The sequence below is a fragment of the Microtus ochrogaster genome, chromosome 1 (assembly GCF_000317375.1).
Source record: "Microtus ochrogaster isolate Prairie Vole_2 chromosome 1, MicOch1.0, whole genome shotgun sequence".
NCBI classification, from domain to species: Eukaryota; Metazoa; Chordata; class Mammalia; order Rodentia; family Cricetidae; genus Microtus; species Microtus ochrogaster.
The window spans coordinates 89,115,909-89,131,455 of NC_022009.1; the positions used below are offsets into that span (position 1 = coordinate 89,115,909).

The 15,547-nt window shown below is 41.7% G+C and overlaps 1 protein-coding gene across 2 annotated transcripts in view; it reads right to left on the bottom strand.

The window, feature by feature from the left end:
- Nucleotides 1-14,967, bottom strand: part of Nlgn1 (neuroligin 1) — an 865,603-nt gene extending 850,636 nt beyond the window's left edge. Inside the window, exon 1 of one of the 2 annotated variants that reach the window (XM_026782749.1) lies at nucleotides 14,312-14,967. The gene's annotated coding sequence lies outside the window, so the exon portion shown is untranslated. Of the gene's footprint in view, nucleotides 1-12,599; nucleotides 13,308-14,311 lie in introns of those variants that run through there. The other variant, XM_026782745.1, reaches the window with a different exon arrangement.
- Between the last annotated feature and the right edge of the window lie 580 nt (nucleotides 14,968-15,547).

The window sequence follows — 15,547 nt, forward strand, 5'->3', positions numbered from 1 at the left end:
CCCCTTTGCAACCAAGAGACAGCACATCTTCCTTCAGACATCTCTCTAAAGCACAGCACGGCCTCCACCACAGCCAGAATGTTAATGCATTATCACTCCATACACTGGAAAAACAAGTGACCATATGTGGCCGATGCCAGCGGAGCTGTAACTGTGAAGAACAATGGCTCTGAGTCAATAGCAGAATTAAACTACTCCCTCTTGTGAAGCACTTCTGAATATCTTAAGTGTTGCCTTGAAAGTGTGGGATTATGTGCAAGCATAAACATTAGCTTAATGCAACATTTTGGTACAGAGTATGCCAGTTCAAAATCAGAATCAGAATGCAAGATAGATAGATAGATAGATAGATAGATAGATAGATAGATAGATAGATAGATAGATAGATAGATAAAATAACTTCAGGATGAACTGTTTTCAATGTATGATTAAATATTGAAGAGACATACTTTATTTGTAAGAAAAGTTGCTTTGTAATTATGAGATTCAAGCACATAGAGAAAATGATGTGGCTTAGTTTAACGATTTCACAAAGGCGCCTATTAAACACGCACTCTGCAGCAAGCCTATGACTCAAATGTTTTCATATTCTGATGCTCACAGAGTCCTTGAATTTTTTTAAGCTGCCAATTTCACCGTTTCTAAATGCTTCATCTTTCTTTCCATGTATAAGTGAAATAACAACAGCCATATATTCCCTGAAGAAGGCAAAGCAGAGTGGGGAATCCCTCCTGGTTTTAAAGAGTTCCAAGCAGAAGGAGGAGGAAGGAGAGGAGGAGGGGGAGAAGGGGGGAGGAAGGTAAGAAAGAGGGTGAAGAAGTGTAGAAAGCAGAGAGGGAAGAAGAGGTGGAGAACAGCAGCAACTTCAGCAACATTGGACTCGCCTGCCAGTTTGCTTTCCTCACTGTATCTGGGGTCATATCTAAAACCCAGTTCACAGGAAGAAGAGAAAGGGTGAGAGCAAGAGACTGACTTGAGCCCAAGAGTTCAAGTCCAGCCTGAGCAACTTAGCAAGGACGTGTCTGGAAATACGTAAATAAACGGCTGTTCATGAGCGAACATACCAGTGTGAGCACCTGTGTATACATTTTACATGCTAGGGAAGGAGCTCCAGTGCATGATTTCATTTATTTCCTTAACAGTCCTACGAGGCTGGCATTATCGACTCTATTTTGCAGTTGAGAACTACATAGACCCCTACGTTTTATCACGCACCTGACAGCAGTGCCGCCCACAGAAGTCCACGAAACAGCAGGGGAAGCTTGCTTTCTCTTAGCCTTGACCATTTCTTCAGCCTTCTTTCTCATGCCCTGGTTCCTCCATCTCCAACCTCTCCTGAGATTCTTCTGTAGACCCTATCTAGGTCTGTGATGCATCCTTCTAGAAAACACGGGGTTTGCACCCAGGCTTGATATTGCTGGACAATATCAAAACTGGCCTTGCTGGACTTTACACCAAACCTCTGCCTATTCTGCCCTTCTTAAATTATCTAGGACCTGGGCAGGGGAACCCTTATGCAGGACTCTGTATTGTAGTGTCAGCTGCGGATCCTTGCACTTACGCTTCCTCGGTACCCCAAGGATGCAATGAAATATTTTGAATTAGGGATCTCGTTTTAGGAATGCCACATGTCAGAGGTCTTTTTACCACCCACAGGGGCTGGGAAGCAAGGAAACGGGAGAAAGGAACAGTGTTCATGAGGATGTGCATTAAAGTATAGGCCAAAGACTAGATATTTTCCTTGTGCCTATTATATTTCTATGCATTGGATTCCTTTCTTATCTATGAGTATGAATAACTTTGCTAAGTGCTTGTTGTCTTTCTTCTCGTATGAGTATTCACCTGAAACTCTGGATTTAATCAGGTAAATAGCTGGACAGGTGTATATTTATAAAGATACATGCATGCTACTGTTTAGAGACTCTGGGGCAGCAGGAGAAAGAAGGAATGTGTCATCATTTGAAGATCGTCTCCTTTCCTCTCTCTGTCTGCCTCCCTCTCCTCCCCAACATTTACGGCGGGTGTGCCCACTTATTCTCAGCACCACCACCTCATCCTCTCGTCTTTCTCAGATGAGTGTGGCAGATAACATGCCCATTGCTCTATGATGCCCCCACTGCTCTTTGGAGTTATAGAGACTATTAGATGAGATGACAGCATTTAAAAATGAATAATTGAGCCTGCAGCTGGTGGTGCATGCCTTTAATCCCAGGACTGTGGGAAACAGAGGCTGGAGGAGCTGAAAATTTGGACTATTCCCAGAGAATCACTGACTGGTAATATCACAATATACCTGTCTGTGACCAGTCATGATGATACGGAGCTCGGTGTCTTCTGCCTGATTCCCTTCCTGCTGCCTAGGTACTGGGTGTTCTAGCTCCTGACTCCCAGAACGAGCTGCTGTATCCATAGTGGATTCACAGAAAGTAAAAAGGAATGTGCCGATTTTGTGAGCAATTTAGTAGAAACAGAAGTACTATCTCACTTGACATTGCACCTCAAAGACCTTAAAAATGGTTACATTGTTTCACAGAAATGGCAAGTATCATCAAGGAGCATTAAAAGGCAGATTCTCACCATCCAAAGTCTCTCTCTCTTTAAATAATAGAGCATTTGTCTCTGAACGTCTTGCAATCAGCAGATCTGAAAGGATTAACTGAAGGACGATGGTGCTGTAGAGGATTGCGACAAAGAAGACATGAATTTGGAGGCAGGATTTCTCTCATAATTGCTAAGGGCAGAGTAACTGGCAGGAAAACCCAGGCAAGACTGTAGTGTGAGGAACTGCCCTGTGTGTTAGTTTGCTTTTCTGTTGCTGTAAGAAAACACTGACAATAACTAGCTTGGGGAAGACAGGGTGTATTTGCTTTACAGATTATTGGGCGCTATCAAGGGAAGCCAAGGTAGGAACTCAAAACAGGTACCTGGAAACAGCCCTAAGCAGAGACAGTGGGGGAAGGTTGTTTACTGGCTTGCTTCCCAGTGTCCTATTTGGCTACCTTTCTTACACTGCTGAGGTCCACCTGCCTAGGAATGGAACCACTTACATTAGTGACCAACAAAATGCTTCCACATGCCTATCCCCAGACTAATGGGATGGAAGCCATACTTCAGCTGAGTTCCCTTCTTCCCAGGCTTCCGAGTAGCCACCTGAAGTGACTTATGACACCTCATTTGATCACAGTGAAATTACTTCATCTCAATATTTATTAAGTTATATAAATAGACATTTTCAAAAAGTTTTTTATCCATTTTCATAATATGCTTTCCATTGGAAATGAATTTCTGATAAAATATGAACCCGTTTTTCCAAGGACAGTTTACTTAGAATAAACACCTGGTGACTCTTTCTAATCTGCAGATTGCTAAGCAAAAATACTAAATACAAAAGGATACTCCTTATCTATAGCAATGTTTGTCAGTGTGTGTTTATGTGTTTACCTTTAAAAATACACAACAGACAATTGTCTCTGCTACATATCTCAGCCCTGATATTAGTGTATACTTTGCTCAGAAATGTATTTTCCCTTCTCACTGTTTATGTATATCCCAATCTTCTTTAGTAAAATCCTCCCTAGACCTCCCTCAAAGCCTAACTCTCTTCTTTATTAATTATGAAAATTATTGCCACCAAAATTGTATGTTTTAAAAAATTAAGATGTAAAATACTGAGTGCTAGTGTAGACTTCTTTCCTTCAAAACTACTGAAAGGAGTAATTCTACACAAATCATTATCTTTAAAACCAATTCCACAGTTACACAAACTAACCAATTGTTTTCTCCCCCGCTGATCTTCAATTTTGCAACACATAAATTAAGAAAGAACCCTTTAAAACTGGTTCTCTAAGTTAGAAAGGCCATTGGAAGTTTAAAATTAAGAAAGAACTTTTGAAAAAAAAAATGGTCCTTTATGCTAGAAAGACCATCGGAAGTTTGTTAAAATTCTTAGAAATTAATTATTCATTGTTACAATGATTCCCCAAGGCAAAAATTGTAATTTGTTTCCTTAGTCATAAAACTGATCTGCAGTATGAGTATAATCTTAGGACCCTAGTCAGTGTCTGGGATTATAAGCTTTTAACAGTTTCCCCCCTTGTGTCTTCAGTGTGAACCGAATGATCCAAGAAGATGAAGAGAGTATAATTAATAATTCAACGAAAACCTCATTTTCAGCAATATTATATCTATTCCTTGTGTCTTACATTACATTGTCTATACTAAAGGGTGCTTTAGAAATACCCAGTCCAGGTGAAAAAGGAAGAGGTGTTTTTTGCATTCTCTTTAAAGGAATTCATTTTTCGGCAAGACAAACAACAGCTTAGCGCTTCCTCTGTTGTGGCCGAGGGCTGAGGCTGCAGGAGAAAGAGGGGTGCACCTCTAGAGAGTGTGTTGTTTATCAGAAAGCAAGGGCCCAGCTTTTGGGGCACTTAAGAGCAGTGGCAATTTTCAAATACAATACAGAGAAGAAACACGGTTGTCTGCAGGACTGCACAGTAAGAACTGTCAAGATATATCCACAAATAGGAACATCTGACTGATCTAACCAAAGACTTCTCTCCCTTTTATTCACTTTTTAAAAAATCATCATTCTGTGGTTGAGTAATGATAAAATTTTAAAAAGGGAAATTTCATTTTTACCTGCCAATTTTCTCTTGCTCTTTTTTCCCTGATTACTCCCTTTTAAAGCAGAACATTTATATATAGTGATAGTTCATTCCTTTGTAACTTTTCTTTGTTCTTGATGGAAAATGCATTTTCTTCTTGCCTCTGCCCACCTTTACATCCCAGATTTGCCTTTGGATTATTCAGTGATCTGTCTAATTTGGTGTGTCTGAGGAGAACTGGATCTAAGTTCTAACTCTGTTCTGTTGAACCTTCTGCTGAGCTTACAGTTGTTTCCAAGAAGGAAAACGTGCTGGCCCTGTAGCTCAGCGGCAGAGCACTGGCCTCTGGGTTCAATCTCCAGGACTGGGAAAAGAATAAAGAGAGAGAGAGAGAGCAAATAAGATGTATATGTAAGCTGAGAAAGATTTGTAAATGTTCACATGTGCAACATACAACAAATGCTTAAGTTGTATAGTGCATAATAAATGTAAAGCTACCCCTCTCTACTATAGGATACAAGCTTTAAATACATAATGCACAAGCATTGTGAACATGCTTTGGATACTAATCTTATTCTCCCCCCCCCAAAAAAAAAACTTTTAGAGCAAGAAAAGGTATTTATTTTAATTAGTTCCACTGTTTGTATATTTATTTATATTTTAGTATGCCAAGTGGCAAGGTTGCTAAGGAGAGGTGTTTTCACCCATATTTGTTTGGGGTTAATCGTTCCTCTTCTTTCTTTCCCTATCACCCTACTCCTCATTTCCACTGTACCCTTCCATCCCCGGAATTCCCTTTTTTGGCTTTATGTTTATCTGATGATCCACCCCACTTCTATTTGTCTTCCCTCATGGGTCTATTTCTGGATTCATGGTATCTCCATGCACCCACTCCACACAAATGCACATGATGAACATTTTAAACATTGCTCTTAAAGCACAAGCATATTAAAAGAATATTGTATAACAGTTATTAGACCAAGGTCTTCACATGCGGTTGTCATACTTCTGGGACTAGTATTTATTTGCTTTTCTTATTTACTTATTTATTTGCTTTTCTTTTATCATGCTATTGGAAAACTCGCTCCATTTTCTATATCATGCAATGAATAGTGAGTATGATATTAAGGGATAGAGGTGCATTCTAATCATACTTCCTGTGAGGTCTGTCATAATCTCTCAACCAAATATTTAGAGATTAATAAAATAACTTGTTTAATTTTCAGGATTGCATTACCATGTTTTTAAAATGGAACTCTGTGCAGCAGTGAAGTTCTCTCCTTCATTGGCTGACACAGCCCTTTAAGCACTGCAATGTGTTGGAAACCAGAGTGTACCATCTCATTATTTCTGTCTGGGTAGCAGAGGAGTTCTCATTGCACTAGATTACATAGCCACCAACTCCGATATTTTAGGTCAATTCCACCAAGATATGACTCAGAGTTGTCTTCTGAAAATCACCCTCTGTCACACTTTAATAAGACCAACGAATCATCAGCATCAGCTCTTGCAGAACGTAGCAAGTGTTTGGAACAAAATCCCGGGGAAATTAGGACGCCTTCCTCAGAAACGGTGCATGGCAAACATAGACCCCACTGAATGAGAAAATGAGGACTCTGAGTAAAAAATGACCGCAAAGAATGAGATTCCAAATAGAAGAAAGCTTTCCTAACCCATAGTCTAGTAGTTCTAAAAAGCAGGAAGCCTTTTACATATATAAGATTAGTGTGAAAGTCTCTGCCTATTGGAGTTTCAATTTCTCTTTGGAGAAATACAACATTAAAATTTTAAGTGGGAAAAACATTATAGAATTGTAAATTGGGCAGATATATACTATAACCAGCTCTTCAGTTTTAGTGGAATTTGGTCTATTAAAAAGCACTAAATGTTGGATAACCTAGGAGAAACTACAGAAGCTTGCAGTACTTTAGGCTCATGTCCCTAACGATAATCATCTTACTGTGGGGTTGTTGACTTAGAAGGCACATTCGCAGTCCAGGTAGATGTCTAGAAAACATACCGCAGTCCCCAACATGTGCTTTACAAGAATGTCCACCAACGTGTGCATTTGTTTAAAACTCTGTTTCACAATGCTGCTACTTTCAAACACACTTTCCATTAAAGCAAAGGGGGAAAGCATCTGTTCCCAATCCGAAACACAGATGGAGTGACTAATTATCATCTTACATTTGATACATAACCAGTTCCCTTGGAGGCAGGGCAGCTCAGTTCATCAGTTCAGAGGTGATGGCTCTGGTGGAAACAGCTCTAGGCACGGAGCCCAGAAACAGAACATTTGCAGCAGAATTATGCTATGCACTGAGAAATATTATAACACACTGAAGGTAAACTGAGGAGACAGCCAACATCCATAACAAAAATCCACCCCAGGCTTCTCTCATTCATGGTTCTCACATTGTGGATTTGATGAGAATTACTGGGCAGGAGCGAGGTCACCGATGTTCTAAGTCTAGAAGACGAAGTGTTAAAAGGTGTGTGTGTGTGTGTGTGTGTGTGTGTGTGTGTAATATAGAGGAAAGTATAACCTTAGTTTATTTATTTGTACTTTAAAATATTCCAACTTATTTTTCCATGTGTCTACAAACTAACATATATTACCCTTAAAATAACCCAAGCACCATTGGTATCTCTTTCCTTATCTTACTACTTACATCATAGACACAGCAGTTATACATAGAACCTCAAATAATTTTCAAACACATATCCATTTTAAAAAAAGTTGACTGAGTGAGATGTGGTAACACTCACATCTATATACTTATATTTACTATATTCTTCCTCCTTTCCCCCACTAATTGGAAGACTTATAAAAATTGCCCCAAACATTAAAATCTTGAAACTAAGTTCAAGCTTTAAATTTGATTTTTAATAACACAACAGAGTAACGTGGAGTGGTTAAAACATCTATTCCAATAAAGCACAAAACTGCCTATGAGTTCTCAAACCAGGTTAGAAGTAAAAATAAAGTCTTCCATGTTTTAAGACTGTGTTCATTAGATGCCCATAGGGACGCGTTCTAAATGTAGGCCTGCCCAGTTAAATGGTTGCCAGAAGAAGGAGAGGCAACTTCTTCAAAGTTATGTCCACTGGTAAGCCACCCATGCTCATAAAACAGCCCTAATAGAATCCACTGGCTATAAGCAAAACAAGGGAGTAAGAGGACACTAGTTGGAAAGAAGAGAGTGTGGGAAAGGGATCTAAGAGTATAATGACTGGATGTGAGCACAGTATATTGTACATCTGCTTGAAATTATCAAAATACCATGTGCTTTAGCAAAATTGTTTCCTAAAATTATGAGAAGTCTGGATATATAAAAATTTTCCTACACTAATTTTGCACATAGCCAATAACTTTGAAATTATCAAGCCCAAGGATCTTCTACATAAACATTAGAAAAGTTAGAATTTTCACTTGAATCCAACTAAAATCAAGTAATTCTTTAAGAGAGCAATTGGCCAAAGAAGCAGTCATTTCTCAGATGGTTCCTAAAGGAAGCTGATAAGAAACACACATGTGGACATGTGACCCACTGGGCAAGGAAGACATGCTTTGCTCAATGGCCTGATGCAGTTATTCTAGAGAGGGGAGGTTTCTGGTCTAAGTGTACAGTGTACCATAATTTAGTGTTTATCATTCTCCTATCCAGAACTCATGTATGCATTTTTAAATTCTCCAAGTTGTACTAAAAACAAACAAAACAAAACAAAAAAACAAATTAACAGCAAAAAACAAAAAAAATGAGCAAATAAAAATAGACCCCTCTGAAATATCACAAATGCATGCATCCTACTTTAGAAGTTTGCAGTTTGGCATGAATTTAACTCGTGGCCATGAATCCAAAATTGATTTGATTACATTCTGTGTATTTGATTCTAATACAGGCATTCTGCTTCATGAATTGAGAAAGTAAGCATAATGGTAATGGAAATCCCAGTTAAGATGGTCTGCTTCATGGCTACTGTCTCCTTCCTCTTAGCTAGCATTGATATAAAGGGGAATCTGTCACTTCCACAGAAAGAAGCAGACCATCCTTCCACCCCAAGTGGGCAAGATCATCTTCATGAGAGTGCAAAGTCCTACCTTTTGTCGGTTACTAAGTAGAAGTTGGGGTTCTTCAGTTCTTGTGCACTAGGCATAAGGAAACTCAGCTGGCAGTGCCTAGGGGAACTTTCCTTAATAAGGTTAGACATTTCCCTGAGAGAGAGAAAGACTGCCCCCTCCATTTGATGTGAGAATGTGTAAAGAGGTTTGTTTGCCTCTGTAATGGCCACATTGGCTCCAGGATCGGAGGTCAATGGCCGTATGAAGAAGATGATATCATTAAGTTGCTGAGTTAGCCAACGCTGGCTCAGCACAGTGCCAGAATCAGTGCTGTGACAGAGTGGCAATCTTATCTGTAAAGGCCTTTTCACGGTATTTTATTCCTTTGTTTTCTTGAGTGTGGATAGTTGAACTGAGAGACTCACTCATAAGCACACCAAGCACTCTATCATTCAATTACATCCCTAGTTCTTTACTTGGATGCTTTGGAACTCAGAGTTAAAAGACACCTAAAGTCATCATATTTTATATCTCAACACTGAACATAGCTGAACAAAAAATGGTTTCCAAAAAACTTATAGGGAATAAGATTGGAATGAGTAGAGGAAATACTGGGCAAGCTGATTGGCCATCCATATCAATCGTGATATGTCCTTGCAAGGCAGAGTTCTTACTTATAAGTGTATCATCTATTACCACACTGAGGTAAACAGTTAAGAAGCACAATTTAAGTTTAGTTTTTGTTCATGTGAACATGTCTGTCTAGGAAACTATTACATTAGCTAATGTTGTTACCAACATATGAAAACTTAAAATATATGCACTGGAAAGGAATATCTAACTGAAGATTTACATTTTTTTATTTCATTTGATCTTTTTCACATAATTGACCACTTTCTTATTTGTAAGCATGAGCAGTATTTGTTACTTTACTTTATAGACTAGAAGATGTGGAATTTCTGAGGAAGAAAGTGTTAAGAAAACAAAGCTGTCTCCGTTCTACCTACTCCTCGTCTAACTATTATCACAATTAGTCCATCAACACTTCATCACATCTGAAGAATATGCATGTGTCTTTTTCACCTTTTTGAAATATTTAGATGAAATTTACATTTATACATTTACTTTATGATTATAGCAAGCGATCCTAGTTTTCAACCTCAAGTTCATTCTTTTCTCAGAGATTCTAATATTGTTCAAAATATCAAATATACACCAAAATATGTTTATACACATGGATGTTTGGCAATGTCTGGAGAAACTGCTTGGGTTACAGGATAGGTGGGTAGAGTAAAGGTCATGCATACTGCCAAACATCTTTGGTGTGCAGAATCTTTCCCACAACAAAGAAAAAATTAATCACTGCCAAATAGCAGCAATGTAATGTCAAGATTGGGGAGTTCTGAGATGAAGTATTCTGTTATCTTTGTCACCCTCTCCTTTTGGGGTCCCAGAAAGCACATATAAGTTTGGTGTCACAGAAACAATCTTCTGACCATAAGAGAAATTGCATAGATGATTGTAGATACTTAATTTCTTGATCAAATGCTCCAGCAGTCATCTTTCTTTGACTTCCTACTATATGGTAGTAAATAAACCCTACTTTCCTAATCCACTGCTAGGCTACTAATTACTTCATAGTGAAATACAATTGTGAAAATATGTGCTATTCATGTACAGTCTATTTTATGTTCTGACATGGGGATAATATTTCAAAATGAAATGATAAATCCAGTATGGTTTCTGATCTGACCTCCAGCAATCCACAATCCAATAAAGACATCAGACATTAGAATGTTAAAAAAAAAAAGACAATGGGTGCCCATCGGATCAATAGCATGTGAGAGGAAGGGGTAAAGGAAAGAAAAGGGTGGAAAGAAAGACAGCCAAAGAGAGCTAAACCTCTGGACAGTGGATTGTGGGGAGCTGAACCTATAAAGATGAGCCAACATAAACAAAGCACAAAGCCTTACGGTGCCAAGTAGTATTATGGAAATAATAAGAGTCATGTGACTAGACCAAAGGGAAGATCTTGGAGAAGCACAGGATGCAGGAGGTTTCCATGTAAAGTTTACAAAGGGTTGATTCTCATAAAATTGTGGACGTTGGCAGGTAAGCCACCAGAACCATTGCACATGTTAAGGTATCTTCAAGGCAGTCTATGTTTTAGAAATATTAAGTCTGGACATGGTAACTCTACTTATAAATAGTTGGAATATACATAAGAGAACATGACTTAATTTTTAATATTTTATTTATGATCATAAATAGGAAAATGATCATAAAACTTCACACATGGAAAACAAAGTGTGGCAAAGTACATGAGATCCTACTGTTGCCTGTTGACATCTCTGGTATCACTCTTAGCCCAGTTGTGCTGTGCTCACAGAAACCACCTTAGCGTCATTAGGTAATTTGAAAAATAAGCCTTTAGTGGGGTCAGAACCCTCTAAGAAATCCATGAATGAGTTTTACTAAAAAATGTTTAAAAAAAATGCTTCAACACATGGAAACCCAGAGAAAGATATATGAATTATATCAATGTCTAAATGACCACTGTCCTACAAAATGTCAATGACATCAACCTTAGCTTTTAACCAAATTAAATAGCAGAACTTAAATTTGTAGCTGTATTCTCTAGTTCTAGCTACTTATGACTCTAGGTTCTCATTTTATTTTTAAAGAGTTAAAGTGATAACTTAAGGGAATTTGAAGCAAAAAGCAGGGGTTACTACTGAATAACTGCAAGAAAACATTCACCGTGGAACAAAATCTGAGAACTTAGGCTTGGGAGAGACTTCAGATTCTTTCGTTGGCCTCGTCTCTCCCTGCACAGACTCAGCTGGACCTAGGCAACCTTCCCCCAACAGAGACAAGCACAGGAGACTCTAGCTCTGCCTTCTCTGTGTAGCCATCCTCCAACTCCAAACCACCCACGCATCTTATTTGGAAATACATTATCAATAAATAAAAATGAAAATTTTCACAAATTAAAACCATGTAAAAAATAAAAATTGACAGGCAGCAATACTAGGGTTGGTGGAAGAGAAGGAGGTACCTAAAAAGACTCTTCTTGCAGCCCAGGATCTCTGGCATAGCTTGCTTCTGAAAGATCACTGCCTTTCCTGCCTCTCTAGAAGGAGTGTAAGGACTAACTGTGGACTAGCAGGCTCGGAGAAAACAGTTACTTCTTTTAATCACACTGTACCATCAGAAGGCCTGAGCAATGTTTAACTTCCACATTCTCTGTGAATCACTCCATCACTAGGCAGTATGAGGAGACTTAGATTCATTCTCTGCCAAGGGCACAGTAAACTTAATGGGCTTTGCGTTTTGCATTAGATATTTTAAATACACACATGGTCTCGGATGCTCAACTCATTTCTGTAGAAAACCTGGCACTCTATAGGTTGTAATAGCTCATAATGCTGAGACATTTTATAGATTTTTGTCAAACACAAGCACACCTTCTCAAGGTGCATTTTTTCAAAAATCTATGATCCTATTAATACTCAAGTATAATTAATTTTGAGAGATATAGCAAGACACTGTAATTTCAAATATAGCACGAAACTTCCAGTTACTTAAACAAAATACTCTATGGTAGTTTTAGTATAAAAAGAGGGAAATTGGGATGTCAATGTTCTATAAAAATACACAGTAAAAGGGGAGGTTAACTATCTAAATCCACATATCCCTAATCCTACATGTATCATGATGGTCCTAGAAATGGAGAAAAGAAAGAAAACAGTGGTACAGGCCAGAGCTCATTAGAATAATCACAAATGAATCAAATATGGGACGTATTTACCTCATTTCTGTAACAGACTAAGAGCTTCCTCTGTAATAAATTATTCCTCGTTCAAAAATCTCATTCTAAATAAATTTAAATTAACTGCAGGTGGGTTTTTTATTGTTGTTATTCTACTCACAAGGCATTGTGCTGAGGCAGGCAGGAGTCAGTGAAGACCGGATTAAACGTTTCCGTGGACTACCCCTCTCTTCCCCGGAGAGTTTATTGCCCAACAATGCATAATCTATTAGTCGCTCCTCGCGGGGATCTAGAAAGTGACATCTTGACTCGAACCAGCACGCAGATCTGAAAGCCACCTCGCAGGAAACGTTACAGAGAAGAAGAGCAACTTTCTAATTCCTGTCAAACTAAGAGGCGGAACCAAGCCCAGAAGTAGCCTCAAGGCCCAGGGAGAACAGAGCAGAAAGCCGGCTCCACACTCCAGCGAAGGTTCAAGAAAGGCTTTGCTTCTGGAGGCGGCATTGTTCCTCCATCCGTTCAGGCTCTGCGTCTCCCCTAGGCGGACTCTCCAAATCGGTGTTTTCTTTCTCTGGTGCCTCTCCGCCAACCTCCTGGCTCTGGGTGTCCTGGTCCCGGAGCTCAGGCAAGCAAGATCTCTGCAGGGGCTGGGGCGCCTCTCCGAGGACTCAAAGACACCGCACGCGTCCGCCCCGGCCCGGGCAGCGCAGAGCGCGCAGCGCACCCTGGCTGTCTCGCTCCTCTCCAGCTTCCCAGGCTCCCACGGACTCGACTGGCCTCTCACCACCCACTCGAGTTCGCCTTTCCTACCTTGGCTTCCCACACCAGCTAGGCACCGCCGCCACAGCCGCGTCCCGCCACTCCAGACCTGCGCAGGCCGGGTTGAAGGGATGCCTGGGTCAGAGATGCGCCGGGAGGCGGAGACGAGCGGCCAGGGCGAGCCAGGGCAGGTGGGGAGTCGCGGGGTACGGGCGAGGGCGTGCGTGAGCGAGCCCCAGATAAAGATGCATGTGCTTGGTCACCGCGGCGGAGGGAGGACCGAGGGGGCAGGATGTAAAGTGGAGAACGCCCACCGCGAGGGTGCGCAAAACCGGCGATTTGCAAAGTGCCAGGGCCAGACAGGCAGAGGGGGAGGAAGGAGGCTGGCTGAAGACCAGGAACAGAGAGAAGAGACCACTTCTCCATCGAAAGGTCGGTTCGGTTAACGTGTCCCCAGAGCAGGAGTAAATCAGGGACTGGACGTGGTGTAAAAGGTGGGTTTTAAGGACTCGCCACGTAGGTCTTCTCATCCTAGACTTAGTTTCCTCTCTCTCAACTCTGGGGATTTGCCCTCCTTGTGGCACAACTGGCTTGACGCAGGAGCTTAAGCCCGCTGTCCTTCTTTGCTGCTTATCTGCATTTTAGAAATTCCTTGAACCCCAGGATTTAAGAAACTACCCAGTCCATTAAAGTTCATTATTTTTTATTGTTTTTATTTTCATCAAAGGGTAATTGTGAAGAGTTGGCACCAAGACATGTTTAAAACATTGATCGACGTGGCATTTGTTGTTGTTGTTTAAAGGGCAAAACGCATTTAAGACCGCTAAAAGACGGGGAAGGGGGGGAGGTAGGAAACTCGATCAAGTGGGGGAATAAAAGATACATTTAAACTGTAACCGACGATTACACCTCCTGTACAGTCACCCTCCCCAGCGCCCAGCCCTCCTCCTGGGCCCGGGGGAATGGAGAAGAGCAAAGCAGAGAGCAGGGAAGGGTAGGGTTGGTGGAAAGGGTGAGGGCAGAGAGAAGGGGAGAAGCCGGAGCAGGAAGTTATCAGTGGTCCGGGGGACTGAGGTAAATGCCAGGCCTGGTGGACGCAGAAGGCCCCCTTACCTTCTTTCTAAGCCCCGGTTGTACCTGCTCTGCAACCAGAAACACTTCGTGGTGCCTAGCGTGCAGCCTAATGATGGCCGAATGTTAAACAGTTCTTCACTCTCCCTCCCCTTGTCCAAAACCAGGATCAAAAGAATGTGAATAATGTTCTTGGTGTCCATCAGCTCCGGAACATGTCGCTGTTTCGGGAAGAGATGAAAACCAGGCTTTGGGGCGCGCGTATATGTATTTATAAGCTTTCCGACCGGTATATAAACATATATACGTTCTCTGCACGTAAATCCAAAAGAAAAGCACCCCAGAAGCCTCTGGAGGAGGGAGGGGACAGGAGCAGCAAAACTTGGCAGAGCAAACGTATCCAAGGATTTCGTGCCTAGAGGCACCTGCTTCAATATGCAAGAATTCCTGAGACGCTTTGTAGGAAAGAGAAAAAAATAAAAATAAAATGACTCCCAAACACACACTTGAAACTGGAGACGCCTAAAGAAGAGTAGAAATAGAGAGGATGAGATCTCCTGGGGACCACGGATCCGTCAGCCAAATGAGCAGTCGCCTTGGAAAACCCTCGGCGGGGAGGTAACCGCAGATGGGTCCCCTGCTCGCGTCCCCGCCGCTGCCGCTGCTACCTGTAGACACGCACACACAGGCACACTCACGCGCGCACACACAGCAGCCTCTGCTGCGCGCTCTCTCTCCCTCTCTCGGCCGCGATACCGGGTGCGGGAGTCTAAATACAACTAGATCTATCTTCCTGCCGCGATCCTGCCCTCTCCTGCCCACTCCTCCCGCGGATTTATTGCACAACATTGCTTCCCCTGGGTCAGGTCGGAGCTGCCACAGGGGCCTCCGCTGTGCTGGTGGCGGTCCCCTCCCTAAGTTCCGCCCTCTCTGGTCCTTCCGCCCCGGGGCAGCCAAACCTCCTTGGTCTGCAACGCCCCGCAGCGCCTGCAGCACCCGAGGTTGCAGGAAGGGTGAAGAGCCTAGGGCGTCACGTGTGACGTCTTCTAAGCCACTTGGGTCCATAACTGAATGCGCGTTAGCATGGTGGCGGGCCAGCGGCCTCTTGCACGCTGAGTTTCTCCGTTGGTCCTTCGTGTCTTTGTGCTGTTTCCAGGAGGCAGGTCCAGCAACAGAGATGGGAGGCTGGAGCTGGAGGCCAGGCCCTTCCTCTGAGTGAGTCTCATTCCATAAGCTTTCTGACCACCAACCCCACCCCATTCCCAAATTCCTTCCATC